General features: G+C 37.0%; 1 pseudogene; it reads left to right on the forward strand.

The window, feature by feature from the left end:
* The first annotated feature begins 2,332 nt into the window (after positions 1-2,332).
* On the forward strand, positions 2,333-4,477 carry LOC117716043 (iron-responsive element-binding protein 2 pseudogene; annotated as a pseudogene).
* Positions 4,478-11,217: the final 6,740 nt, after the last annotated feature.

Below are 11,217 nucleotides of genomic sequence, written 5' to 3' on the forward strand. Positions count from 1 at the left end.
TCTTAGGTATTGTGAGCTTTTGGGCTAATATCCACTTATCGGTGAGTGCATGCCATGTATGTTCTTTTGTGATTGGGTTACCTCACTCAGGATGATATTCTCAAGCTCCATCCATTTGCTTAAGAATTTCATGAACTTATTGTTTTTAATAGCTGAGTAGTACTCCATTGTGTAAATATGCCACATTTTATGTACCAATTCCTCTGTTGAAGGACATCTGGGTTCTTTCCTATTTCTGACTGCTATAAATAAGGCTGCTATGAATATAGTGGAGCATGTGTCCCTGTTGTATGTTGAAACATCTTTTGGGTATATGCCCAGGAGTGCTATAGCTGGGTCCTCGGGTTGAAATGCAGTTTCTATATCATTACTGTATTGCAAATATTTGATTAATAATTAAGTAATGTTTGATTCATAGTGAGTTTAACATTTTACAGACATTTATGTCCAGATCTGTAGCTCAGACTACAGACTGAATATGCCTTCAAAATATGACAGATTTTTTTCTATATATACATCTGAAATTACCATTTTTTCCAAGCATGTACCAGTATCTTAATACTCAACTTTTAAATTCTCTATTCCTGATTCAGACTTCCAAAGATTAACAGACATGCACAGACAGACACAGGGCATCAACCAGAACACAGTATGGTTTCAAAGTAGCAAAGAAAACATTCACTAAGTACATAACTGAAAATTATCTTCAAAAGACTGTATAACTGATCATGTGGGAAGTTCTCAGCACTCTTCACCCACTGGTGTGGTTGTTCCTTAAGTTTAGCATAAAACAAATACTTTTCATTTTATGAAATGCACAAGGACAGATCAAATATAAAAATACTTTAAAAAATCACCACATTTAACTTTTTGCTGTTATGTTTGACTTCTTAATTAAAAAGAAGTGTATGGCTTTTTAAAATTAATTTCCAACCTTTTAAAATGATGTTAAACATAGATAAGCATGTGTTGTGGTGTAACACATACAGATGCAACTGCAAACACATGAGAGACATGCAAACAGCAGTAACCTCCAAGTATCTTATCTTTATGGTCAATTTTGATTAAAAAATAAATAAATGAAAATGAAATGATCAGAGTGATGTATTCCAGATAAAATAAAGACCCAAATAGCAAAAGCTCAACTTAAAGTACTGTAAAAACAAAACAAAACAAACAAATGAACAAAACCCTTAAAGGTGCATATCCATAATTTTGGATGGACAATTTATAAGTCTAAAGGAAATCTAGAATTTGATTCAAATTGTTTGCAGCATTCATAAAAGGAATGTGGAATGACAGCTGGTGATACATAATTGAGGGTACAGGAGTTACAGTATCATGTAAAATGAGCAAAATCTAGTCCAAATTAATATACCAGTATTTGGGTTTGAAAGAGGGTCACAGTGGCAAGTTATTGAAAAAAATTACAGGGCTGTATATTGGAAATGTATTTTTACTAATACATGGTATCACACAATCAGCTATATTGTGCACATTTATCTTCAGATATGGAATAAATTTTGGCAGGACTGGTCACAGGTACTGTGATCTGGGACAGGTTCTATGCCTTGCAGATATACTGAGACTAAGGCAAAACCTGACTTACATTACAAACTGGGAATGACTACTGTGTCCAATTCAATTCTGGAAAGCAAAACACTTAAAATTCATTTATAAATCAAGTACCCATTTCTGCAATTTTAGGATCTAGTCTGGATTCTTTTATTTCAACTTGCTAGTCTTCAACCATCAAACAGTAGTCAAGTTTTAAAGGTATAAAACAAAACCAATAGCTTTTGAATGGCTATTCATATGAATCTTCAACACAAGTTCTAATTCTTTCTTTATTTACAAAATGTTCTCATAAAATATACCTACCCATATTTATGTCTCTTCCACAACACACTTCACATGCTGATTTTAGCAATATTAATATACTATTTAAAACCCAGATTTCATTTTAGTCACTAGATTGAATCACTATCATTTATATCCATGGATGAGACAAGTATACAGAAATTATCTGCAGTTCCATGGCAATGATTACTGGGTCCAGAACAGAAGGCTTTGCAGTTACCAGTCACAAAGACACCATGGTGAGTAGATACTATAAAAATTTTTGAGCCACAAAGTTTAATAAGCCTCCATGTTTATACAAAGTTATCTCCACATCATTTTCAAATGATTCAATCACACTGAACTCTTTTCCAGTACTTGTTTTTATATTTAACATAATTCCAGAAAAGACTTCTTCAGGAAGTGATAAGGAAAATACTTCTCTACCAGAGAGGCCCAAGAACTCAAGTGGTGCTATACCAATTCCAGTGAAATGATCTTAGTGTATTTTTTCATAGCTTTCAGCTATGATTCTGGAGAACTAAGCTGAAAATCAGGAACATTTTCTTCACAGATTGAGAATATGCCTGTCCTGTGTCCTTTTCATTTGCAACCAACACCTGAACCAGAGGCAGTGTTAAAAAAAATCAAGAAGTAGAATTTGACAGAAATCAAGGGAGGTTTTCATTTTTCAAGTGGAACTCAGGAGCTTTTAAGAATATGACAGTCACCCTTCCTGGAACTGGAGTGGCTCATGAAGTGAACTTAGAATATCTATCAAGAGTCATTTTTGAAGAAATGGATCTGTTCTTCCCAGACATTGTAGTTGGCACAGATTCTCATATAATCATGGTGAATGTATTGGGGATTCTTGGGTGGGGAGTTGGAGGCATTGAGACAGAGGCAGTTATGCATGGCCTGCTAGTTACTCTTACTTTATCAGAGGTGATTGGATGTGAGCTAACTGGGTCATCCGATGTTTTGTTACATCCATATTTTCCTTGGCATTACAAAGCACTTCAGGCAAGTAGGAAAGGCTGGAAAGTTTGTTGAGTTCTTTGGAAGTAGAATTTCACAATTATCTATTGTCTATAGTACTACCATAGAAAACATGTGTACAGAATATGGTGTTTTCCTCAGCTTTTTCCCTGTTGACAATGTGACACTATGACATTTAGAACATACAGGTTTTGACAAAACCAAACTTGAGTCAATGGAAAAACACCTTAAAGCTGGGAAATTGTTTCAAAATGATGAGAATTCTTAAGAACCTGAATATTCTCAGGTGATACAGATTAATCTGAATTCAATAGTTGCATCTGTCAGTGGTCCAAAAAGGCCTCGGGATAGAGTTGCTGTAACAGGTATGAAAAGTGATTTTCAGGCTTGCTTAAGTGAAAAGTTTGGATTTAAAGACTTCTAAGTTGCAGTAGAAAAAAAAGTGACAATGTCTATGTTCGTTATGATGGAAGTGAGTATAAGCTGTTCCATGGATCCATGGTCATTGCTGCAGTTATCAGTTGTACCAATAATTGCAATTCGTCTGTGATGCTTGCTGCAGGTCTTTTGGCTAAAAAGGCTTTTGTAACTGGTCTACGAGTTAAACCTTATATAAATCAAGGTTTTCTCCAGGAAGTGGGATGGTTACACATTACCTCAGTTCCAGTGGAGTGTTACCCTATCTTAGCAAGCTAGGGTTTGAAATAGTTGGCTGTGGATATTCAATGTGCATAGAAAATACAGCACCTTTATCAGAAGCAGTTTTCAGTGTGGTAAAACAGGATGATTTGGTTACATGTGGCATTTTATCTGGAAACAAACATTTCAAAGGCTGTCTTTGTAACTGTGTCCATGACAATTATCTTGCCTTTCCACCCTTAATTGTGGCTTATGGCACAGCAGGCATAATGAATATAGACCTCCAGAAAGAGCCTTTAGGTACTGACTCTATTGGCAAGGAATTTACCTGCATGACATTTGGCTTAATTGATGAAAAGATCATAAGACAGAAGAAGAACATGTTATATTGTCCATGTTTAAAGCACTAAAAGAGAAAGTAGAGATGGGAAATAAACAATGGAATTCCTTAGAAGCTCCAGACTCTGTGCTGTTTCCTTGGGATGTGAAGTCTACTCACATCAGACTCCCTTCATTTTTTTTGACAAGCTTACCAAAGAGCCAGCTGCATTCCAGCCGATCGAAAATGTCCATGTCCTATTGTATTTGGGAAACTCTGTCACTACAGATCATATATCACCTGCTTGAAGCCTTGCTAGAAGTAGGGCTGCTGCTAAGTATTTGACAAATAGAGGCTTTATTCCCTGAAAGTTCAACTCTTCTGGAGCCTGAAGAGGTAATGATGCTGTGATGACAAGAGGCACATTTGCAAACACCAAGTTTTTTAATAAGTTTATTGGGAAGCTAGCTGCCAAAACAATTCATTTTCCATCAGAACAGATATTCGTTGTATTTGAAGCTGCAGAACAGTACCAGAAAGAAGGTATTCCACTGATAATTTTAGCAGGAAAAAAATATGGTTCAGGAAAAAAGAGACTGGGCTGCCAAAGGACCCTATTTGCTGGATATAAAGGTTGTTTTGGGTGAAAGCTATGAAAAAATAAAATTTGAATTTTCTTGACAGTTGTCTCAATTTCTTCTAAGATATCTTCTACACTTTAGATTCTCTCCTCTATCTCTTTTATTCTGTTGGTTACATTTACATCTATAATTCCAGACCTCTTTTCTAGGTTTTCCGTTTCCAGGTTTGCCCTTATTTGAGTTTTCTTTATTGTTTCTACTTCCCCTTTTAGGTCTTAGATCTCTTAGTTCTCAATTTCTTCACCTGTTTACCTATGTTTTCCTGTATTTCTTTCAGCAAGTTATTGATATCCTCCTGGATTTTAGGAGAGATTCAAGAGTGTTGGCGTATTCATGGCTTACTGTGGTGGAAAAACTGGGTTCTAATGATCCCCAGGTATATTGGCTTCTGTTGCTTATGGTCTTGTGCTTGCCTCTCTCCATCTGGATATCCCTGTTATTTGTTGGTCTGGGTGACTCTCTCTGGAGTTTGCCTCTTTTGTCCCTGGGTTGCTTTAGGTCTCCCAGTACACCTGTGGCCCTGGCTGTAGCAGACCACCTGTGAGGCGTTCCAACTGGGGGCTCTTTAGAGGGACAGAGAAGCTGCTGATCTGTTGCCCTGGCTGCAGTAGGTCTCCTGGGAGGCCTTCAGACTGTTGCATCTTCAGTGGAGCAGTCAAGCTGTTGTCCTGAGTGAATATGTTCTCCAGGGGGACCTACATACTGTGGTTTCTGTTTCCCTGTGTGCAGCAGAACTCCAGGGAGGCTTTCAGTCTGTCAGGTAACTTGCCCTGCATACCTTCAAGCAGTGGTGTCAACTGCTCTGAGTGCAGAGGATCTTCTAGGATGGCTCAGGATGTGGTGTCTTCAAGGGAACAAACCAGCTAGCAGTCAACTGTTCTGAGTGCAGCTGATCCTCAAGTGCTCTGACTACAGTGGATCCTCTAGGATGGGTCAGGTTATAGTGTTTTCAGGAGAGCTGACCTGCTAGAAGTCTGCCCCAGCTGTGAGGACCAGGCAAAAAGAAAATAAGATGAGTGGTATTTGGGAGGGTAGGGTTTTGATGAGTGATGGGTCCTCAGTTCACCAGGCTCCTTGTGGCAGCTCTGGGACTTAGGGTTGTGTGTGTGGGGCGGGGGGGAGTGTTCTTACCAATTGCTCTGAGTGCAGCAGATCCTCTAGGATGGGTCAGGATATGGTGTCTTCACAGGAGCGGACCAGCTAGGAGTTGATTCATTATTATTTTCAAGTAAATTAGGTCATCTAGCAAAGGAGATGTATCCATCATGTCTAACAATTTATGTAAAATCATTAGGTTTTAGAAACCAAGTGTATTCTTCAGTATCAGTACCCTGGTTCTAAAATTGGGGTTACTTCTATATTTGAGACAGACACATGCAATTTTGAGTGCTTTTCATTTGTTAAACTCTAAAACAACGTTAGTATTATTTTTTTTTCTAAATTTTATGCAACATGTTTGTTTTAGTTCTTCCACTGTTTTTGAACATGTTCATATGACCTGCACCTCCTAGATCCACTTCTCACCTCTTAGCTTTGTGTCCAGATTTGTTTTCAAGACCAACTTGTGATACTTAAATATTTGAACATTGTCAAATCAGAAGTGGTTACATTCATGAAGAAAATTATCTCTTCCTCTTTCAACAGGTAATGTTTGACATTCTGTCCATGAGAGTGGCTGGGATTGAATATCTAATGCCCTTATCCATGATAAGACTTGGAAAGACATAGATTTATTCAAATTTTGTGCATGCTTCAGAAGCCACTAAAAATTCATATGTGCAGCTGTAGCTGTACTGGTGTACCTGAGAGATATTTCCTTGTGATCATCCACTACCTTTGCTATCTGCATTCTTTCTTTCCCCTCTTCTGAAATGATACCTTTGCCTTGGGAGATATGATATAGTATTGTTATTCCATTTAGGGCTGAAAATTCTATAGTGTCTTAATTCACTTCACTTTAACTAGTTGTGAATAACCATCTTAATTACAAGCTAGTGAAATTAGAAGCTCCTCCTGAGGATGGTAAGAAATACATTGATCTATGGGTTTAATAAGTCATTAAAAGCAGTTTAATACTATATACATTTAGCAGCATACGTGTAGTAGATTCTCCCTTAGGGTTATTACATTTATAGCTTAAGGTGTTTAGCTCAATAGTGGCATCAATTATAATTTAATCTTGTCGAATAAGATCTAAATCTCACCAGAAATTCATTATTTACTACCACTGTTGAAGCAGTGAACATGTTTTGCCAGGACTATCATTTTTTTTTTTTTTACAGATTGAAGAGTTTATAATTGTTTATTATTGATGATTACTTCTCTAATCCTGTAGCTTGCATAGCACTTTTCTGCACTGGGAAAGCTAACCAGAACCAGGGAAGTTTCCACTATCATAACATTTCAGTTTGCTGTGTACATTTATTAGATTTTTACACTGTGTAATTTAGATTTATATTAAATAAAATATAACAAAATATTAAAATGATTTACTCATATATTTTTGTTTTGTCATTCTAAGTTTTAGGAACAGAGAAAACAGATTCATTTTTGGTTTTCTTTCATAGCTAATGCAAAAAGAATTATATAAATAAAAAATTAATTAAATTCTGTTTGATAACTTATCTGTCTCACAAAGATTCTTATTTGGAAATATAATTTGTTAATAAGTGTATCAATGTAGTGTCCTTGTAGTTTTATATCAGTTTGATGTGAGCTTTTTTTCATCTGAAAAAAAAGCAGAATGTCAACTCAGAAAAAGTATCCATAAAGTTTGGCTGTAGGACATTTTCTTAATTAGTGACTGATACATGAGGTAGGGCCCTATTTATTGTGAGTAATGCCATCACTGAGGTGCTGCTGGTCCTGTCTTGTAGATTTGTTCTAATGGCGCTTTTATTATGTTCATCTAGTCTCTAAAATTGCATGAGAATTCACATATATGCATGTAAGAAACTGTAGGAACCTTGTTTCCAGTTATTTTTTATTGGTAAATAAAGTTGCTGGTGGCCAAGGCCTTCACTGGGAAATAGAGGAGGTACTTTTTAGTGTTCCGGGGCAAGGGAGTTAGGTAGAGTGAAAGAGATAGCCACTAAGCCAGGGAAGAAAGAGAGAAACCAGGTCTGAGAGGTGCAGGAGACTGAGAGATAGTCATCCTGTAAGTGCTATAGAATATGCATGAAGGGGCTGTAGGCCTGGGTCTGGAAAAGCAAATATAGGATATAGATTTTTGTAAGTAATAATTTGGGAATATCAGAGGTGGGAACATCAGCCATATGGAGGTTTAAGAAGTGGTCTATCCACTGAACTGTTTAAGGCTAAATATAAAGGCACTCTGTGTGTGTGTGTGTGTGTGTGTGTGTGTGTGTGTGTGTGTGTTTCATTTGGGTTGGGCACCCAGATCATTGGGATGGGCAGTGAGGAAATCAAACTGTCACTGCTGCTAATTTAAGTAGCATTAATTAGAAAAAGCTACAGAAGGCATCCTACATGTAGGCTTGAACTCACTAATAAAAAATACTTGGAGACTTCTGAATGGAAAGCACAGCATGCCTTAAAGTTAGGAAGTGGGGAAAATTGGTTATGTAGCAGAGCTGCATATCATTTGCCCAAGCTGTGTGGGTCTGGGACTAGGACAAAGGTATGCTAAATTGGCACACAGAATTCTGGTGTTCATGATGTAAGCTACAACATGGTTGTCTCCCAAGCTGAATGAGACAATGCTGGGTAGTGGGTTTAGAATCTGGCTTCAAGGCTTCAAAGCTGTCTCAGAGAGATTGAGCTCAGAGGTGCTGGGAGCCCCTGCTCTTCAAGGAGATAATTAGCTCAGAAGAAATAAAGGCAGATTATCAAGGCTGCTTGCCTCCTATAAACAAATGAAAGGAATCGAAATAATGGAATTTTAGAAAGACAATGTTTTGTAAGCAACTAGGTTCTTTGAATGGGGGCTCCATGGAAATTCTAGGATTGTTGAGCATAGCACACAACACTGTCAGGCTAAGAATAGGCTTATAGTGTAAATAGAAGGGATTTAGCTGAAGCTAATTAGAAAAAAGTTAAATAAATTCATATAAAGAGAAAGGTGATATAATATATATAGCCAAAGAGATATTAATCTACAGAAGGGAGAATGATCAATAATTGCTGAATCATTTTAAAATATGTAAAGATTAATAAATAAATTCAGGCCTTAAATGAAAAAACAAAAAGAAAGGAGATTTTGAGGAGACCTTTACAATGAATAATAACTGTTTAAGATTATTTTAATTGCTTTAAATTGCCTTATTTACCAAAATGCAGATGGTTATACATTTGGTCTTTATGTTATTACAAATCCACCTATGATAAAGGTCAAAATAGGGCAGGCCTAAAGAAAAAGAAGACTGCTAAATTAAATCTGTCTTGATGATTTCAGGTAGTTGAACCAAGGACCTGCTATTTGGGGGAGGGGCCCTGTATTTGTGTTAACAGAAAAGAAGAAAAGTCTTTGGACCCATTCTTAAGTAATATGGAACATATATGAGAAGGGAAGACATCTGATATCTTGGCTAAAGAGAGAAAAGAAAAATTCATGTAGATCAAACAGGACAGGTACCATGATTTTCTGATTTCTCCACATGGAAACAGTTCTGAAAATGGCTTAAATATAAAAATGTCTCTAGCCAAAAATTTGGCTAAAATTACCCAATAAATCTTGTTTTTACAGAAGTCTTAAGATGGTGCCATGTTTCACAAAGCATGAAAAAATATTTATTACAATTGGTTATTGATCAAATCAGCTCATAAATAAAACAGGTTTTTTTTCACCTGCTCAAAGAAGGAGCAAAAAACATTATTCTTAACTAATCTGTGCACATTACACAATCCGCACAAATATTTATATTTATATAGTGCTAAAAAATTGGTTGTAAGATTCATTTATTGCAGTAGGTTCAGCTCTGACAAGATTCATTTTTGGGATGCTGAAATGACCTGCTGTTCCACCTCCCTCCCTCCTCAAGCTCGTTTCAGAAACTTGTTCCCAGAAGACTTTCAGGAATAAATGGTGATTCCTGATGACCTCAGTTTATCAAGTCATTCAAATGGATCCAGTCAAAATTTCAGTAAAGCTTTTAATCTTTTAAGCATTCAGAGAATAGATACTAAATACTAAAGCTAGATTTCTTAAGTTTGACTAATTTTACTATTTTCTTATTCCTACCTATATCTTAAATATATATCTCAGTGACCCTAGTTGAACAAGGAGAAGCCATGAAGAGTTGTCATCCGTATTCCTTGTTTTTAGTGTCTGGTTATGGTTATTTTATAAATAATAGATATGTTGCCATTTTAAGAGATAATTTGAAAATGGCCACAATTTTAAACAGGGATTGTGGGGAGCCGACAGAAGGCAGGTATCATCCTTGCAGCCATCTTGAGCCACATACCCTGACAAGAGACTTGTTCTCAACAGCCTACAACAGCTGAGAATACTCTGATAACATCTTATTTTATATACCCAGGATTGTCCCTTGGGTGTGTGTGACATAAAGGTGTGACTTAGAGATAAGACTTAAAGGCATGACTTAAAGGCATGACTTAAGAAGTGAGACTTATAAAAGGCAAGAGACAGACAGGACTGGAAACTTGGAACTTAGAGGTACTAGGGAAAACTCAAGACTTGGGACTTGGACTGGGAACAAAGGACATGGAAAGAGAAGAAGAAAGACTTGAGAATAAACGGGACTGAATCACACTCTGTCTGGTCTCAATTCTTTGTGTCTGCCCTCACACTCTCTTTTGCTGAACCCTGACCCACTGACTGGAGCAGCAGTACGAGCTGGACAACTTAGGCCCCAAAGCTTGGGGCAGTACGGGCTCTAACAATTTTGGTCCTCAAGCTTTTGGCAGTGCGGGTTCCAACATTTGGCAGAGCGGTTCCAACAAGGGATTAAGCAAAATACAGAGCTTAAACTTGGGGATTTTTGACTTTCCATATTCTTCTCTATCCTTTTTTTTTCCTAGATGAATGGAGAGGGTTGAAAAGAAAATGGGGAATAGAGTAATATTATAAGAAATTATGTGGGTTCCTTCCAGTCTGGACCCAGGAACTGAGCAAATCTTGGGTGGCAGCTCTGCCCCCAATCACACAGAACCCAGAGGAAGCAGGGCTCTCAGGAACACTAACCTGGGCAGTATCTTAGAACCTAGCTCTCCCACACTAGAAAGTCCTGAATTCCCATATCATCAGGAAAGCAACATTCAGATTTAAAATCACTTCTAATGGTGATGATAGAGGACTTTAAGAAGGACATAAATAACAATCTCAAAGATTTTGAGGAGAACAAAGGTAAACAGGTAGAAGCCCTTAAAGAGGAAACACAAAAATCCCTTAAAGAATTACAAGACAACACAACCAAACAGGTGAAGGAATTGAACAAAACCATCCAGGACATAAAAATGGAAGTAGAAACAATCAAGAAATCACAAAGGGAGACTACCCTGGAGATAGAAAACCTAGGAAAAAAATCAGGAGTCATAGACTCAAGCATCACCAACAGAATACAAGAGATAGAAGGGAGAAGCTCAGGGGCAGAAGATACCATAGAAAATATCAACACAACTTTCAAAGAAAATACAAAATGAAAAAAGTTCTTAACACAAATATCCAGGAAATCCAGGACACAATGAGGAGACCAAACCTAAGGATAATAGGTGTAGATGAGAGTGAAGATTCCCAACTTAAAGGGCCAATAAATATCTTCAACAAAATTATAGAAGAAAACTTCCCTAATCTAAAGA

This window comes from Arvicanthis niloticus, chromosome 10, assembly GCF_011762505.2.
Source record: "Arvicanthis niloticus isolate mArvNil1 chromosome 10, mArvNil1.pat.X, whole genome shotgun sequence".
Classification (NCBI taxonomy): domain Eukaryota; kingdom Metazoa; phylum Chordata; class Mammalia; order Rodentia; family Muridae; genus Arvicanthis; species Arvicanthis niloticus.